The sequence below is a fragment of the Columba livia genome, chromosome 3, assembly GCF_036013475.1.
Source record: "Columba livia isolate bColLiv1 breed racing homer chromosome 3, bColLiv1.pat.W.v2, whole genome shotgun sequence".
Taxonomy (NCBI): domain Eukaryota; kingdom Metazoa; phylum Chordata; class Aves; order Columbiformes; family Columbidae; genus Columba; species Columba livia.
In genome coordinates, this window is record NC_088604.1 from 84,066,691 (window position 1) to 84,082,558 (window position 15,868).

At 41.3% G+C, this 15,868-nt stretch overlaps 1 long non-coding RNA gene across 2 annotated transcripts in view; it reads right to left on the minus strand.

Annotated features, from left to right (window-relative positions):
• Positions 1-15,868, minus strand: part of LOC135579092 (uncharacterized) — a 36,826-nt gene that overhangs the window by 14,129 nt on the left and 6,829 nt on the right. For both annotated transcript variants that reach the window (XR_010471516.1, XR_010471517.1), the window contains exon 2: positions 7,737-7,799. This is a non-coding gene — a long non-coding RNA (uncharacterized LOC135579092). The remainder of the gene's footprint in view (positions 1-7,736; positions 7,800-15,868) is intronic.

Here is a 15,868-nt window from a genome sequence, read left to right on the forward strand (position 1 = left end):
TGCAAAAATGAATTGCCTCTTTCCAGTTTTCATAATTAAACATGTTGAAAGGAGTGCAGGAAAGCAATACATAGTCTCACTGGATGCCACTGAGAAGTGGGTACCCATCCACCCAAGGTGCTTTGGAAAATCCCAGACAATCACAAAATCAAGCAACATTCAGCTGTCATCGCACATTCCAGGATAGGCTGTATGTCTCTCTTTTGCAGGCTCCAGACTGTCTCTAACAGTTGTGTCTCTCTTTTTAGCATGGGAACAGTTCTGCTCCAAGGAACAAAGACACGTTCCTGGTGCATTACAAAGTAAGCCCCTTGCTGGTCTGAAAGCGCCTGTGGCCTGCAATGTGGGGACCACAGATCCCACTGAAGATAGGTTCATGCTCTGGGTGTCAAAAAGTTTCTCAAGGACTGGGCTTCCTGTTCAAGCTTTTGCTATATTCCCTGGTTTACATTTTCCCACTCATTTTTTCCGTTCTTCTGCTGCTAGCTATTTTTCATGAATATCTAGTCAGCAGGAACCTACCCTGCTTCAACTTTACAAGGATTTTGACAATTGAAATTCACCCCATCATGGGTTTCAAAGCAAATCTCAACAATTCTTCATCTATTCCTGGCTGTGAATTCCCCAGACATCTGACCCAAATTATGCCTTCAGCTGGCAAGAACAAGAATTTGCTCAATGCAAATCAATTACTTCTAAAGTGTTCGTTTCATCCATGTAATATTTTTAAATGCAAGTTTGAAGACCAGATTGGTAAGAACACTTTGTTATCACTTACTACCAACTAAAGACTGTGATTTCATCCACTATTTTCAAAAGAGATGGAAAATTAATTTCCTTGAAATTTCTTTTTAAATGGGAATGTATCAGTTCTGCTGCAAAATTTCAGAAAAATAATAATGGAATGACTTAAAATAAAAATGGAAGATTGCAGCCCAGCTCTCTCAATTTATTTTCAGAGTTCTTATTTCTTTATCATTGTTACATTGCAATTTTTTATGTCAGTAATGCTGTCATAAGGTGGTTTCTGTGACTTCGGATACATTTTTCTCTTTCTCTGCAAATTTTTATTCTGAGTTTTGTTTATTCATTTAAATTTTGACTTTTTATCCTAAATTATAATGAAGGCAAGATTTAAAATGCAAGAATTTGTTTTGGGATTTAATTGCTTTCTTTCACCATCTCAGAATCTGATCACAGCTGAATCATCCCAGTAACAGGCCTTGTATCACACATCAGTTTCCAAAGAACTGACTGCAGTTCATCTCCATCTCCAGACAGATGCACTATCTTCATCTCAGGCTGTCTAACCTGGGTTAGTACCCATCAGCGATACTGAGGAACTTTTTGTGAAGGCCTCTGTGCATGTAGGCAGATGGAGAGCAGTTACACCTCATCACTGATTTCAGCTCTAGGATGCCTTCTGCCGGCCTTTCCTTAGGATGTGAAACCCCATATTCAAGTCTCCCAAGTAATGAAATCGGTGGCATGGGTCACTCAGTGCTCTTCTTGCCTAGTCTCATTTTTTGGAGATCCACCTGTGTATGGGAACTCACATCTCATCACTCATTTCCCTAGGATAACGGAGCAAAAAAGGATGCGAGGCAGGTGCAACAAAGGATGCCTTAGCCTCTTTAATATCCTAGGATATCATACACAAAAACATCCAGAGCTGTGATGTCCCCACAGCAGGTCTCATCCCTGCCTGTAAGTCTGAGACAGCAGACACAGCAGGAGCCTCAATGGAGGCCTCACTGTACTGTAATGCCCTGTAGATATGCACAAGCTTGCTGAAAGTAAACACAGTTCTGCAATGACTGTTCAGACCCTCAGGGTGTGACTGTGTCCTGCATCTCTTTTTATGTTGGCATCTCAGTGCTTCAATAGTTTGCCCTGGGTTTCCACAGAAGAATTCACATCTTGCTGAGGTGCTGTGCTTTGTGACAGCAGACAACTCTTAACACCACCTTATAAAGTCTTGTGAATGCAGTTCTGTCAGATACACCTCATTAGCTGTCCTGACAGATGTAGCCCTGGGAAGAGACTTGGTCCAGCTGCCATAAATGCTATTGTAAACAGAGCAGGGAATGCCACAGTATGCAGCCAAAGTGAGATGGGGTTGCTGAGAGGGCCAACCATGCCCAGAGGTGGAGTAACATAAGCACTGGCATTTCTTAGCTCTTTGCCCTCCCCAAGTCAAAATATCATTTGAGGCTAGATTTTTCAACCAGGAAGCACAGGAAGGCTGGGATGCAGGTCCCTAAACATTGGTATCTACTATTGTGTTACACATAAGACCTACGTGGGCTTGTGCACCTCAAAGAGACATAGGGCTCATATGCCTCTTCCCCTCGCTAGAGTGCCTGTCAGTCCCATTTAGCTTTAATCCATCTGCACCAAACTCTAGCCTCATCCCATCCCTTGTGCTTACACAGCATGAGTCCTCCACCAGTGATAATGACCTCCTGGTGCCAGATAAAGTGCTCATCAATACTGTCGCTGCCTGTATGGGGTCAAACCTTTTCACATCATGGTTTATCTGCCAAGTATCATCATCCAAACAACAAACGGAGGTTGTGGCTGGCACAAGAAATGGTATTTGGTGGCATCACTTATATTTATTTCTTTCCAAGCCACCTCAGTGTTTCTGAGTGCCTTCCTTGAAGCATGTGGTTATTCTCAAACTTATTTCAGAAAAACAGTTACACTAAGCATGGATTTAAGGGCTATTAATTTACTTGTAGCAGCAATTATGAAGTTTAAAATTCATTTGATTAAGCAAATCCCTGTACCAACATGTCAACATTATATTTTAGCCATCAACTGGTGCCATGTCTCATCTAGATCTCCAAGGCAAATTTCCAGGATGTTATTTAGGAGTGAAGGAATTGCCATGCAGGAGGCCAGAGTCCCTTGACTTCCAACAACAGCTGGTGCTGGGTACATCAGAGAAACTCTTCAGCTGGCACTCCTCTCACCCACCCAGGGCTTCTCTTGACACGTGAGATGCAAGATGTCTTATTTTTGTGGCAAGGCCCAAGGATGCTGTTTTAGAAACTTCCCTTGTGATTAATGTTAATGAAAGTATTCTCCCCGTGTGTCCATTTGATGTCTAATTTCTGTATGAGTTGTGAGCTGTTGGTCTGACAGACAGCTGTCTTAGCAGAGGGTTTCAACTTTAAGCTTGGGAGCAGGGAGTCAACATGCTTTAATCTTACCATGTCCTGAGGAGGATATGCTCAGTTGTTTATTAGGATGGGTCCAAAGATGGGATAGGAATTATGTTTGTTTCTCAATTTTACCTTGTTTTACTTGTCTGATCAATGTATTGTGGGACATGTTGCTATACCTAAAGCCTGGCAACAGGAAATGATACAGGTTAAAGAGAATGACAGCTGCTGTGCATGTTGTGCCAGTGATAATGCTGGGGATAAGTAACTATGAACTGCTTTAGTTTCAATAGTTTGTCTGAGGCTTGGCAGTTGGCTCCTCTTTGCATATATAAAACACATCTTGTCAACAATTCAATGTGTGGGCCTCAGCAGATAAGTCTTTTTAGAGACACTGTTCTCTTCATAGCCAGTGTTCCAAGAGACAATAGATTTATGTTTTGTGCCAGAGATACACTTGGGTAAGGGCAATTGAACTGACTGGTTTACTAAGTAGAGAAGGTAAGTTTTTCTTAGTTCTGGTGTACAGCTTGCATCTCCGGCTTGATTTGATTTCTGTTCAGGAAGTAATTCCAGGTTGTTTATTGGTGTTATGAGTTCTTCTTTTGATCAACATAGTATTTTCTTTAATTAATGTTTATATTTCTTCCATAGGGATAATTTGTTCTTTTGGCAAATTGTTTAATGACTGACCTTTTATTCTGGGATAGTGATTTGAAACACTCTTAACTAGATATTACATGGGAAACATTTGGAACTGCTTCCCTTCAGCTCAGTGATTTAGTCTTGGCTGATGTTTGATGACATTTCCAGCCTGAGGAAAGACAGTATAACTCACAGCAGATCAGTGCCATTCTCTCTGTGGCTCATTGGACAGGTTTTAATGCAATGATAAATAATTTATTTTCTATTTTTATTGTTTCTAACAGAGTTGTAGATAAGAGTTTGAACTAGCATTTTATATCTCACGTTTTCTTTCAAACCTTTTCCTCCCGTGACTTTCTAAGACTCATCTTATACAAAACATGTAATTGTGGTGCTGTTGGGATTTCTCCTAAAGAGATGGCTTTGCTTTGAGGGATGGCTTTTCCTCCACTTATGCAGTGGTGGGAAATGAGAAAGTGAATATTAATTTTCTATAAGAAACACATGGACTAGACAGCCCTGGGTCTTTGCCACCATGTGTTGAAGTTCTGGGATACACAGACCTAACAAAACCCTCTTTTTATGTAACCTTAGGCACTACCAAGAGTACAAAATAGCAAAAAACAGTCTTATAGGAGTTGTGGAGTGACTAAGTTTGGAGTAAGTGGTCTGAGCTTGGCTCCTGAGGCACCCAAATTTCTGCACCAGCTCCCTTCTGCCTTGCTCTGGGTTAAAGTGTGGGACAAGGAGGCAAATGGCAATTTCAAGGACCTTATGGGGTCCACTCTTCTTGGACCTACATTTTGCAGAACATGTCTACTGGCAACTCACCAGATCCCATCAAGTTCCCCACAGCATCTCAGATTTGGGCCTGTAAGTATTGAACAGGGGTGGTTTCTCTCTCCATTGACCCTTGACTCAAGCAGCTGTGTTCCCAGGGTGTCACCCAGCACTGGTGGTTTGCCGCTTGAGTTTCACAAGGTCTGTTAGTCTCTTCTTTCAGGTCATATGAAAGAGACTTGGGGAAAAAAAATTACCACTTAGTTATCACCAGGCTTTATCCTGAGGCTTAAGGAGAGATAGAGGGTCCTCTGGGAGATGAAGCAGTGAAGGGTTTTGTCCCTTCTCTAGTTGTCATCTTTAGGCAAAGAATCTGGCAAATAGACTGCAAACTGTGTGTGGTTTGTGTATGAACTGTCATCATTCCTCCTTTGTTCTCAGTTGGGTTTTTTCTCTGGAGCATGCAGCATTTGCCTAAAACACATGTGGTTCTTCTACCTAGTTGATTTCTGCTGATGGTTGGTGTATTTTTATTACGGGAATTGAGGCTTCTTGATCAGTATTCCAGGTGCTTTTGGAATAAAGGCTGCATCTGTCTCCTGTGTTCAGTTATAAAGTCTGGGAAAAAAGACAGGGTTAGACCCTCACTGAGTTATTACAGTCTCTTTTTAACTGAGTCTCGATTAGGAATATTGTGAAATTGTCTCTCTGGCCTTTTCATTTTGCTTGTTTTAGGTTGCATCTGAGTGAGAAAAAGTATCTGAAGCAGGTATATGAAAAAATCAGTATTGGCTGTAAAGGAGAAAGTTTTCACGCTAAAATAGGCAAAGAATGAGTTAGAAATTATTTAGATGAATTAGAAGTTTTCAAGTGGATTAGGACTGATAAACTTCAGCCTGAGATCCTAAAGACCTGGTGGAAGTAAACTCAGAATGATGTAACATCTGCAAACCCACAGCGAACAAATGAGATGGCCTGAAAATGAGAAAAGGGAAAACATATTGGATAACTTTTAAAAATGTAGAATGGAGACAGAAAATTTTCAACTGACCAAAGGAAATTTTTACTGGAAAAGTCTTGATGGAAAAAATTGAACAAACACTACTCAGAAGACAAAGGAGACAAGTATTGGCTAAGATACTCCACAAGGAAGCTCACAGTCCTCCTTAGTAAATTTTAATTACTGAAAATAGGCCTACTTCTCTTTGCTACATTTCAGAAACCCCTTAAGGGTAGCCCAGATCAAAGTCTAAAGACAAAAATTCTAAAATCACTGGTTGACAAAAACGATCATAAGGCCAGTACAAAACTGGTTGCACATGTGACTACAAAGTAGCCACTGCTTGTCCACTATCAAAATATGCACATACAAAGGTGGTTTTGTTGGAATCTCTTCTAGATTTGCTCTGTCACTGGGTAATGAAACAGAAGTACATAGGTTTCTAGAGTCACACATTATAGCTGGGAATGCCATGAAACATTCTCCAGAAAACAACCTGAGAGGATTATTAAGCCAGGTGAAGAAGGTAAACTCATACCAACAGTGCTGTACTGGTGACAATAAAGAAAATACTGTTCTCATAAAAGCAAGACTATAGACTGCAAGACATAAGAAATGACCATTCTGCTCTACTCAGTGCTTGGTAAGGACTCAGCTGGAATACTGCCTGTGCTGGTCTGGCTCATATCCCTGCAGACGGAGAAAGCCAAGAGAAGAGCAGCACAAATGAGTAGGGATCTAGAAAATGTGACTTAAGAAGAAAGATTGAATGAACTGGGTTCTCAGACAAAAGGAAAACAATACTGAAGTCATTAAGGTCTTTTATGTCCTTAAATACACGTAAGGCTGCTGTTCAAAATAAAGAAATTATCTGTTTCCCATATTCCAAATGAAAAATAATAGGCTTAAGTTAATGAAAAGAATATTCAAGATAAGCATTAAGAAAAACATTATAACATCAAGGGTTACAAAGAGAAGCTTGTGGGTTTCCCAGTGCTGCAGGCCTTTGAAACTCTTCTGTCAGGAAAGGTGCAAGTACACATGATGCAGCCTCAGGTCAATGGACTGACTGGTCTCAGAAGTCCCTTCACAGCCTTCATTTCTAGGAGCCTCTGAAGTTGGCCAGTTTAAGCTAAGATAACATCTGACAGTGGATTTCAGCCAGCCCATGTGGCCCACTCTCTCCTGCTTAAAGAGACAGGATAATTTACAATGGCCAGTTCTTTATAATACTGATTTATAGTTCTGCAATCAGGTTTGTCTATGATTTTACTTGAAAGTGACATAGATGAGACTATTTATAAATCCAGATTGTAGCTGCTATTTGTTTTGCACCTGGGTTATATTTCAGTTATGTCTTGAAGTTTTTATTACTTTGTGCATTTTCACTGTTAAGGATCTGCTTGTAAATCACTATGTGCCTTGAAAACCTTAACTGAACTCAGATGGGCATAGTCCATCTGAATAGCTTTTATAATCAACATAGTTTTTTGCCTCAGTGTTCACACACTTCTGATTGTTTATGTATATGCTGAAGAGCACAAGCCTCACCACTGATTCCTTAGGGATTTCACTGATCTCCTTTCTCCATTGAGAAAACTTTGTTTTCTGTTATTCGACCAGTTATTAATACATAAAATTATCTTCCTTCTAACCCCCTGGCAATTTAATTATTTTTGAAAAGCTTCAAAGGAATCTAACACACGTCATTACTATTCTCTATGCATTATGGGACCTTTCCCAACAGACCACATTTACCTATATAAATACTTCTAGTCTTATCCTGTGCCATGTCCCAGAGTGGAAATCAGGATTGCTGATCTATTTCCTGGATTAAAAATTATTGTCACATCTGTCACCATCCATTCCTGTGGCACCACAGCTGAGGTGTTATGTCTGGATGGATTATATATCCCAGAAGTAATTTCATGACTTTATATCTGAGTTCCATCTATATTTAGAATTCTGGTGTGAATACCTGCTGACACCCTGACAGCCAACTGTTATTTGTATTATCAGATCTGAAGTTTCATTTGTTTATTCTTTGGTTTTGGGAAGTTTCTTTGCCATAAAGAAAAGCTAAAATTCAACAGAGTGGACACCAAAGCTTTTCTGATACCCTTGTTGTCATGGTCTGTTACCTGTCTTGCTTGCTCCTTTTTCTCCTTGATACCACATCACTTCCACAGACTTTTGGCTGGTTTCTGTCAGAGGAAAATATATAATGTTAGATCTCACAGCTCGAGAGAGAAGAGGCTGCCACAACTCCATGCCCCAGGTTACACCAGTAGCAAGGCTGAAAACGTATTCCCAGGAGGTACGTGACACAAAGCACCCCAACTCACCTGAATTCTTGCCTTTTCCCACCTTTAGTTCCTTTCCTAAGCATCTTGTAATAGGACACTGTGCAATTCCAAATTGCTCTTCCCCAGCATCCCATAGTGTGTCCTACAGCCCCAGGCAGTGACCCCCACAGTCCAAAGGAGATCTGGAGAGCTGCTCCCAACACCTTGAGATGGGCTTAAAGCCTGGACACGGGCTGAGGCCATCCTGGGACAGTCCTGGGAGGGGCCTAGGGAAGCTGCTCCCTCATTCCTTGGGGATCCTGGATTTGGGGTCCTGCCTGCGGTTGTGCCTCTATGCCCCTCTGGCATGTGGAGATGGGTATGTGATGGGAAGATGACCCCCGTGATAGACCTGAGAGGAGCCAGGCAGGGTGTTGTGTGCACCCCCACCCTGTCTCTCTGAGCTATTTTGTTGGTGTACAGATAAGCTTTTATTATATAACCTAACAATTAACTGCTTCTAATGTGTCTAAAAACATTTAATATTAAATATGTTTAACAATGTTTAATATTAGCTTCTGCCTTTTGTGACTTGCTCTTCAAAATCTTGTATCTGGCCCAACTCTTTTGTTGTTTTTGCATTTAACTTTACAGACATCATGCTTTATTCCTTTATTGAAATAACATATCTTTTGTTTATCTTTTATTTATCTATTTATTTCTTTCTAATTGTTGTTGTTGTAAACTTTGTAGCCACACTGACTTCTTTGGCTTAAAGGTCCCTTCCATCCCAAACTATTCTATGATTCTATGCTTACAAGCATATTATCCTCAGTTTCCTTTTTAATCAAACAGGTTTTCCATTTTAATCTGAACTTCTTTTTAAAAATAAATTTTAAGTCATTATTGTGGGGTTTCTCTGTGTGTCTTTTTTGTTTCTGCCAGAAGGCTGGATTTAATACATTATGATCTCTTGTATGGAGTACTACTCAAATAGTTACTTACCAAACCATGTGCACTCCTCAGGACTGAACCAAGAGCTGTGTCTTTGCTGCTCTTCCTCTAAGGTCATGGCTACAGCACAACTTTAATCGATGTAACTATTCTGTCCCACCACTGAAGAGGGCAGTTTTGCCTTCCCTCCCTGCTGCAGTGCCTTCCCTCTGGATCGGGAAGCAGAGAACTAACTCAGTAAAACTATGTGACACTGAATAGTGCTGTTTAAAACCTGCTGTCCTTCACTTTGGGAACAGTGTGTTAAGCAGGGAGTTGAGCCATCAAATCTGCAGCTCAGCTCCCTTTCAGGTTTGACTGGCACTGACAGTGCTGCCAACATCAAGACTTTAAAAACATGACTTAGTCTCTGCTCTAGTCCAGGTTCCTGGTCCCAGCTTATCACAGACCCCTTGGACAACATGTCCCTTATCTGTCATCATGCTTGAGCAAGAATGCCCACAACTGGCTTCTAAAAAAGCCAGTATAAAAGTAGATCTGGTTGATTGGAAAGGGCTTCGGCACCTGCTGGAGGAGCAGCCTTTTGCACTTTTCTGCAGTTCTTGGGGAAAGGCTTTGGTCTCTGCAGCTGGTAATTTTATTGCACAGAGAAGGAGACAGAAAACATCACACTTCTTACCCGCTTTGCCAAAAGCACTTGAAAACAACTTCAAAGAAGGACACCCCCCTCCATGCTTAGAGTGCAAAACATCCTTTTGTAGGGAGTTAAATCAGACCAATAAAACGGAGGAGACACATCTTCTTTGATCGTTGTTGCTCAGGCAAACTCCTCAGTAACAGTTTCTAGGTTAATTAAATGTCACTTTGTACTCACAATAGCTGAGCTTGTGTTCAAGACTCAAAATTCGTTTCTGTGGCTGAAAGCTTGCTTCTCCTTGTAGTCACAGTATGAGACACAAACCTTGTAGTTAAGTAACACAGAAAACAGCAAACGCAAGGTATGGGACCTGCCTTCCTGGCTTAAGTATTAGTAGAGGTGGAATGAGCTTCCCACATCTGAGAATTGGCTAATTTCTCACATTTAGAATCATGGATACATAACTCTCAAAATCCATTTCTTTTCTTCAAGGGAAAGAGGCATGCATTCAGTTTTTATTAATTTTTTCCTTTTTTAACTAGTCTGTGATCAGATTTGCTCAATCTACTCTTCACTTTCTCTACACAAAGGAAGAAATAGGGAGGGAAGAGAAAACAAAACTTGCCTTCTACTTTTATGATTAGAAGTAAAAGAAACAAGTGGATTATGTCAGGAGGGCTCTGGTGGCTCTGTTGCTCTTCCATCTCTGTATGTCAAGTCTTGCAAAGCTTAGTCATCGTACAAAGATCCTGTTGTCGGGGAAAACTATTATTTCTATGAAGTTCTACATACAGTCTATCTGCAATAGTTCCTGTCATAAGGGAATGCTAAAGATGGAAGATCAGCTGTTGCTTGGGCAGCCTCTCCTTTACCTGTACTTTGTTCTGGGCACTGGTTCCAAGGATTTCAAAAGGTTTCAACTGCAGGAATGAACTGAGCTTGAAAATACTTGGTAGCACTGTGAATGACAAGCCCCCATATTGCCAAGTCTGACTGTGATTGCTACCCCTGGAAAAGTTTCTCTTTCTATAGCTAGAGATACCACAGGTAGCATCAGATTCTGCAGTGTTAAATACTAACTAATGCCCAGCAGCGCCTCCAAAACAGATCAAATGCAGCCAGATCTGGGGAGGTTTAACCAACAAATGGACATCAGGGTCCTTATTTCTAAAACATGCATATGGTGAAGCACACACTAACTGAGCTAGCATACGCAGCGTAGCCCTATTCACAGAACAGCCAATTACATGTGTCCAAAAATTACACATGTAAAGGGGCTTGTTTTAAAATAATGACATTTAAAAAGAAAATACCCATGACCTTTTGCTTTTTTGAACCCTTTAATCAAAACCAAGTAACAATTTCCAGCTTCTCTCTAGCTCATGACAGCTAGAAACTGAATTATTGCTTTTAATCAATTCTGAGATTGTCTTATATTCCCTGGACTGTGAGAGTCAGGGCTCTAAGAGACCCTCTGGAAGCATGATAATTGTTCAGTTCCACAGTGCACACCCTTGGCAGTGGAAGGGCAGATCTGTTCATGAATATCATTCTAAATAGCTATTGGATTAAATTCTCCTTCAGTTATTTAAGTTTAGGAAACTGTGTGCATCTCCAAGGATGGGCTCAGGCCTCTCACACCAGCAAAGAATCCCACTTTTGGCCTGACTAGCAAGGGTCATGGAAAACCATCACCAGGGTTTGTCCCCACAACAAAAGATTTCTGCTGTCTTTGTGCTTGGGAAGGTGCAAACAGCAGACAGAGCAGATTTCACACAGAACCTTTTCTACTGAGGCCACTCTATTTTAAAGTATCTGAGTGCTTTGCAACCCCTTCAAGCTGGTATTAGCAGAGATAACTGCTTTTAAATCAGTATGTGTGGAATGAAAGCCTGCCCATATTGTGACCACCACTTGTGTTTTTACACAGAGACACTGAGCTCAGGTTATCTATTTCAATGGAGGTAAAGTGCCAGTAGTTTTTACTATCAAGGTGATGGATGAAGATAAAATGAAAGCTATGAGTATGTGGCCAACCTCAATAACTCATATTCAGTTACAAAGCACCTGTGCTTTGTCTCTGTGAAGTTTCTTTTGGGGCAGTTCTATTTCAAGGTCTTAAGTATCTGTCACAGGGTCAGGATCCACCTCCCTTGGGCAGAGGCAGTACAAACGCAGGTCTCCAAAGCACGGAGGAAGAGCCCAGGCAGGAGGAAGGATGACTTGGGAGGTCAGCGAGGCTCCAATCTGTGTTACCAAAATGATTTTTGCTTTTCATCCAAAGGCTAGAATGCAATGTGTAAGCAAACCTGCTCTCTGTGCCCCAAGTGCACTCTCTCATCCCTCAGCTACAAGCTCTTTCTTGCTGACTCTCTCTGATGTGGGTTTGAATGTCATCCAGCTGAGAAAGGCTTAAAGCTCATGTGTCTCATTTCCTGAGCATGTGTTCAAACCACTAATTTAAAATTCAGGCATTACCACTAATGCCTTTTTTTTTTTATTTTTTTTTTTATTCTTCTGAAGGACGCAATGAGCCTTGTTTGGTTCTGTAAAGACAGGATGTCACCACTCAAGACAAGACCCAGGTTTGGGTGTCCATGGTCTGGAGAAGGGCACTAACTCTGGGTCCTAGTGGCAAACTGTAGAGGCTGTCTGACCCATAGTAAGCCTGGCTTCCAATTCTCCTTAAACTTCCCATGTCTCCTGTATAAAAAGTATGAGCTCCAGGTTCTGGCTTCCATGTCGGTAATCCTGACCGAGTGCTGCAGCCTCGTGGTCCCATAACAGACTCAGGAGTGTAGAGAAATTTGTGCAGGCAGAGTGTAATGGACCACGGATCTGCTTTCAGCTCCTCCGATTCACAGGCCCGCACCCTGCTTTCCCTCAACATCCACAGCACAGTGAGACTTGTCTTTGAACAGAGCAGCCTGGAGCTATTACCTCTCACTGATAGGGAATAATCACAGAGCACCTAAAAGGAAATAAAGCGTATTCTAAAGCCTTTAAAATAATCCCATTGAAATGTAATAGAAATTATGCTTCTGCTGTCAGATACTCCCTGATTAAAATACCACCAGAAAACACATCTTTAGTGGAATTACACAGTTTAATAGATTGATATAGCATAACAAAAGCCTGATTAGTTTTCTTTTTAATAAATAATCTAAGACTTTTCCATAGAGACTTAAGAGGCTAACCTGACTTGGAAGTCTCAAAAAAGAAATCACTTTTTTAATGCAAAGAAGTCTTGTCTAAGGATTTAATTTTAGGACACTGTGTTTGTAGAAAAACAATCTACCATTGCTAAGAAAACCTTACGTATTGTCACTCTAAATATAGATTCACTTGCTGGAGGAATAGTGAATACTCTGTTCTGATCTTCAAGACAAAATAATACTTTTACTTCAGCACAAAACAATACTCAAACTTGAACCCCTTCATGGTTCAAGGTAAGACAATCATCTTGCCCATTGCAGACAGAAAGAACTTTCTGAATTGACATAGAATAATGTTTTCTTATTCCAGAAAAAATATTAAAATGGTATTCTTTCTCAGGTTTAGTATTTGATAATGCTAAAATAAGAAAAAATAGTAGATAAATGTTTATTTTGTCATAGAGGAAGTGTGGCTTTATTCTCTGAGCACCATCACATCCAAATAACATTTCAGATTCCCAGAGCAAAGTAACAACCTGGCCAAGATCCTCCCAAATCCAAGGGGATTCACCACGCAGGCCACCATCAGAAAGTGATCATGCTCTGAAGATTCTGTCTTTTATTAACAATTCCCATGCAACTGTTTGTTGTCTCCTGCCTTTTTAACTGTTCTGAAGATGATGCCTGCACCAGTAACATTCCTCCATAAGCAGCAGGACTGATAAAGCTGCTTTCATGGGGATTCACCTCCCTACTTGAGCCATTATGCAGACTTTCTAGAGGGTCCCCATCTCCTCCTCCCTCTTCTCCCGCAGCACAGGTGCACAGCCCTGCTTTCCCCCCACTGCCTTCTCCAGGTGATGCCCCGGGCACCTCAAGATGCTGGGGCAGCTGGCAAGAACTTCAGCCCATTGCAGCAGGCTGGATGAGTATCAAGTTGCTGGTCTGGTGGCAGAAGCAGCGATAGTGGCCCATCATCCTTCAGGTGTGGCGCTGAGCTGCATACCCTTGGAGCCAGAATGTCCAACTCTGCCTTTCCTTCAGGGATGCCCTCCCTCATACCAGAGACTGAGGCAGATGCTGATAAAGTATCTTCCTACAGCATGAGCCAAAGCCTGTGAGAATCTGTCTGTGAGGGATATTACACTCTGTTCACGGGATTTTTTTCCTTAGAAATATTTCACAACTATGAAAGGAGAAAAATTGCTCATGCCAACAGTTCCATCTGCAAAATCTCTTCCACTTCTTGGAAGTGGAATTTATTAGTGGTGCTTTGGCACCATCGTGCACTCCCAGGATTAAAAGATCAGTTGTTTTAGTTGTTTCTAATGAACATACAATTTTAAATAAGTTTTCCACATAAATTAGACTTTTACACTCTTCAGTAGTGCCAGATGGACGAAGCCATCTGTCAGAGATTAACATTCGTTAAAGGACCTCTTAGTATTAAAAAAATAACAATAATGTAGCATTCCAAGAAAATTTTTGCTTTTTTCATTGGTTGAACTAAACAATTGCATGTGAAGCTGCTCTTCTTTTCAAAAATCAGCATTTATAACTGCTTGTATAATACTTCAATGAATTGGAAAAAAGAGATTTTTGGATTATTAACCCATTTTTACAGCTTGGGGACATTTCTGAGGGTCTGTGATCTGGGATAAAGTTGCAAATGCTGAAAAAAACAAAAAAAAGGAGGGCGAGAGACAGAACAGCCATCACACAGCCATGTGCAAGTCATGAGCAAACCAGGGCTTGTTGCAGGATACGGTGAAGCCCCAAATAAAGTGTCTTTCCCTTGGAATTGAGAACAAGAACCTGTATAAAAGTCAGCAGTAACAATGTTTGGCTGAGAAGTATTGCTGCTATCCTGCAGGCTCCCTCCTGGCCATCTTGTCTGTATTTTCCCTCCTCACTGTCCCACCCCCAGCCCAAAGCCTCGCACCAAGGGACCTCCAGCCTTGCATCTCTCCCCCTTTGCACCGCAGGCTGAGGGAGAGGCTCTTTGGTCCCTCACAGGCTCCTCAGGCCACCACAGCCACCTCATGCCTTGGCGCCTGTTCCCCCTGGGCTCCCTTTCCAGCCACAGCTGGTTCTGCCACCAAAAGAGTGGTGTGCGGAGGCTTGCAGAGGCTGTCCTCCCAGCAGGGCAGCGGCCAAGAGCGTGGTGATGTTGCAGCCATGAGTAGGTACAAAATCCTCAGTAATAAGGAAAGGTAAAGCCCCGGGTATCTAAAAGCTCAACCTGCATCTTCAGTGTTAACAGTACAGGGTAATAACTTCCTGGCAGGAAATCATTAAAGGGGGTTTGGCTTGTTCGATGCAGGGGTTTACGTAGTTTTGCATTATGTTATACTTTATGGACACTGGAGATGAGATGTACTGAACCAGGTAGTCCTTTCCTTTCCCACATTTCTATCACTTAAATCTATCGATGCCAATAATGCCAGTATTTAATACATTTTTTTCTGTTTCCACTGAAAGGATCAAGTGTGATCGGACAGCTGACAGAACTGTCATCACAAGACTGAGGTTCAAAAAAGAGAAAGCTGTCTAAATTTATCTGAAAAGATCATTTAGATAAATTAAATGTTTTCAAACTGGTCATGCCTAATGAAATTCCCCATAGGTATTTCCACCACTGGCAGAAGCTATCTCAGAGCTGGCTGAGGTTACCTGAGAATGTGAGGAGAAAGACCAAGGTCATGTAAGACTGACCAGATGGAGCGTCTGGCCTTATAAAGCAAGACAACTGGAGAGCAGTTGGCTTAACTTCAGTGCCCAGAGAAACACTGTAAGAACAAACCAGGCTACTTGCAAATACATGAAAAATGCCAAGCAGATGAGTGATGGCAAACACAGATTAATGAGGAGCTAATATGAAACCCATTTCAGGTTCCTACTGTGAGAGGATAAAAGTGGAAACCATCATTTTATGTAAGTAGCAGATGTGTTTTGACTACAGTAAAGCTTTGGCATTTTCTCACATGGCATGCTTGTAAGAGGGGGTGACTTCAATCAATGTGACACTATGGTTAAGAAAGTTCAGAATTGGTTAGAAAACTTGTTCCGAAGAGTTATTGTCAGTAAATCCCTGGTCAAACTTTTACGGTGCATGAAGCATGAAATTCACCGAAGCCAGACTATGGTACTATATTGTATCTTTATTAATGCTTTGGATACTGAGAGCCTGGAGTACAATTATTAAATTTGTAGATGATAGCTAGGGTGGAAGAATTTTCAGT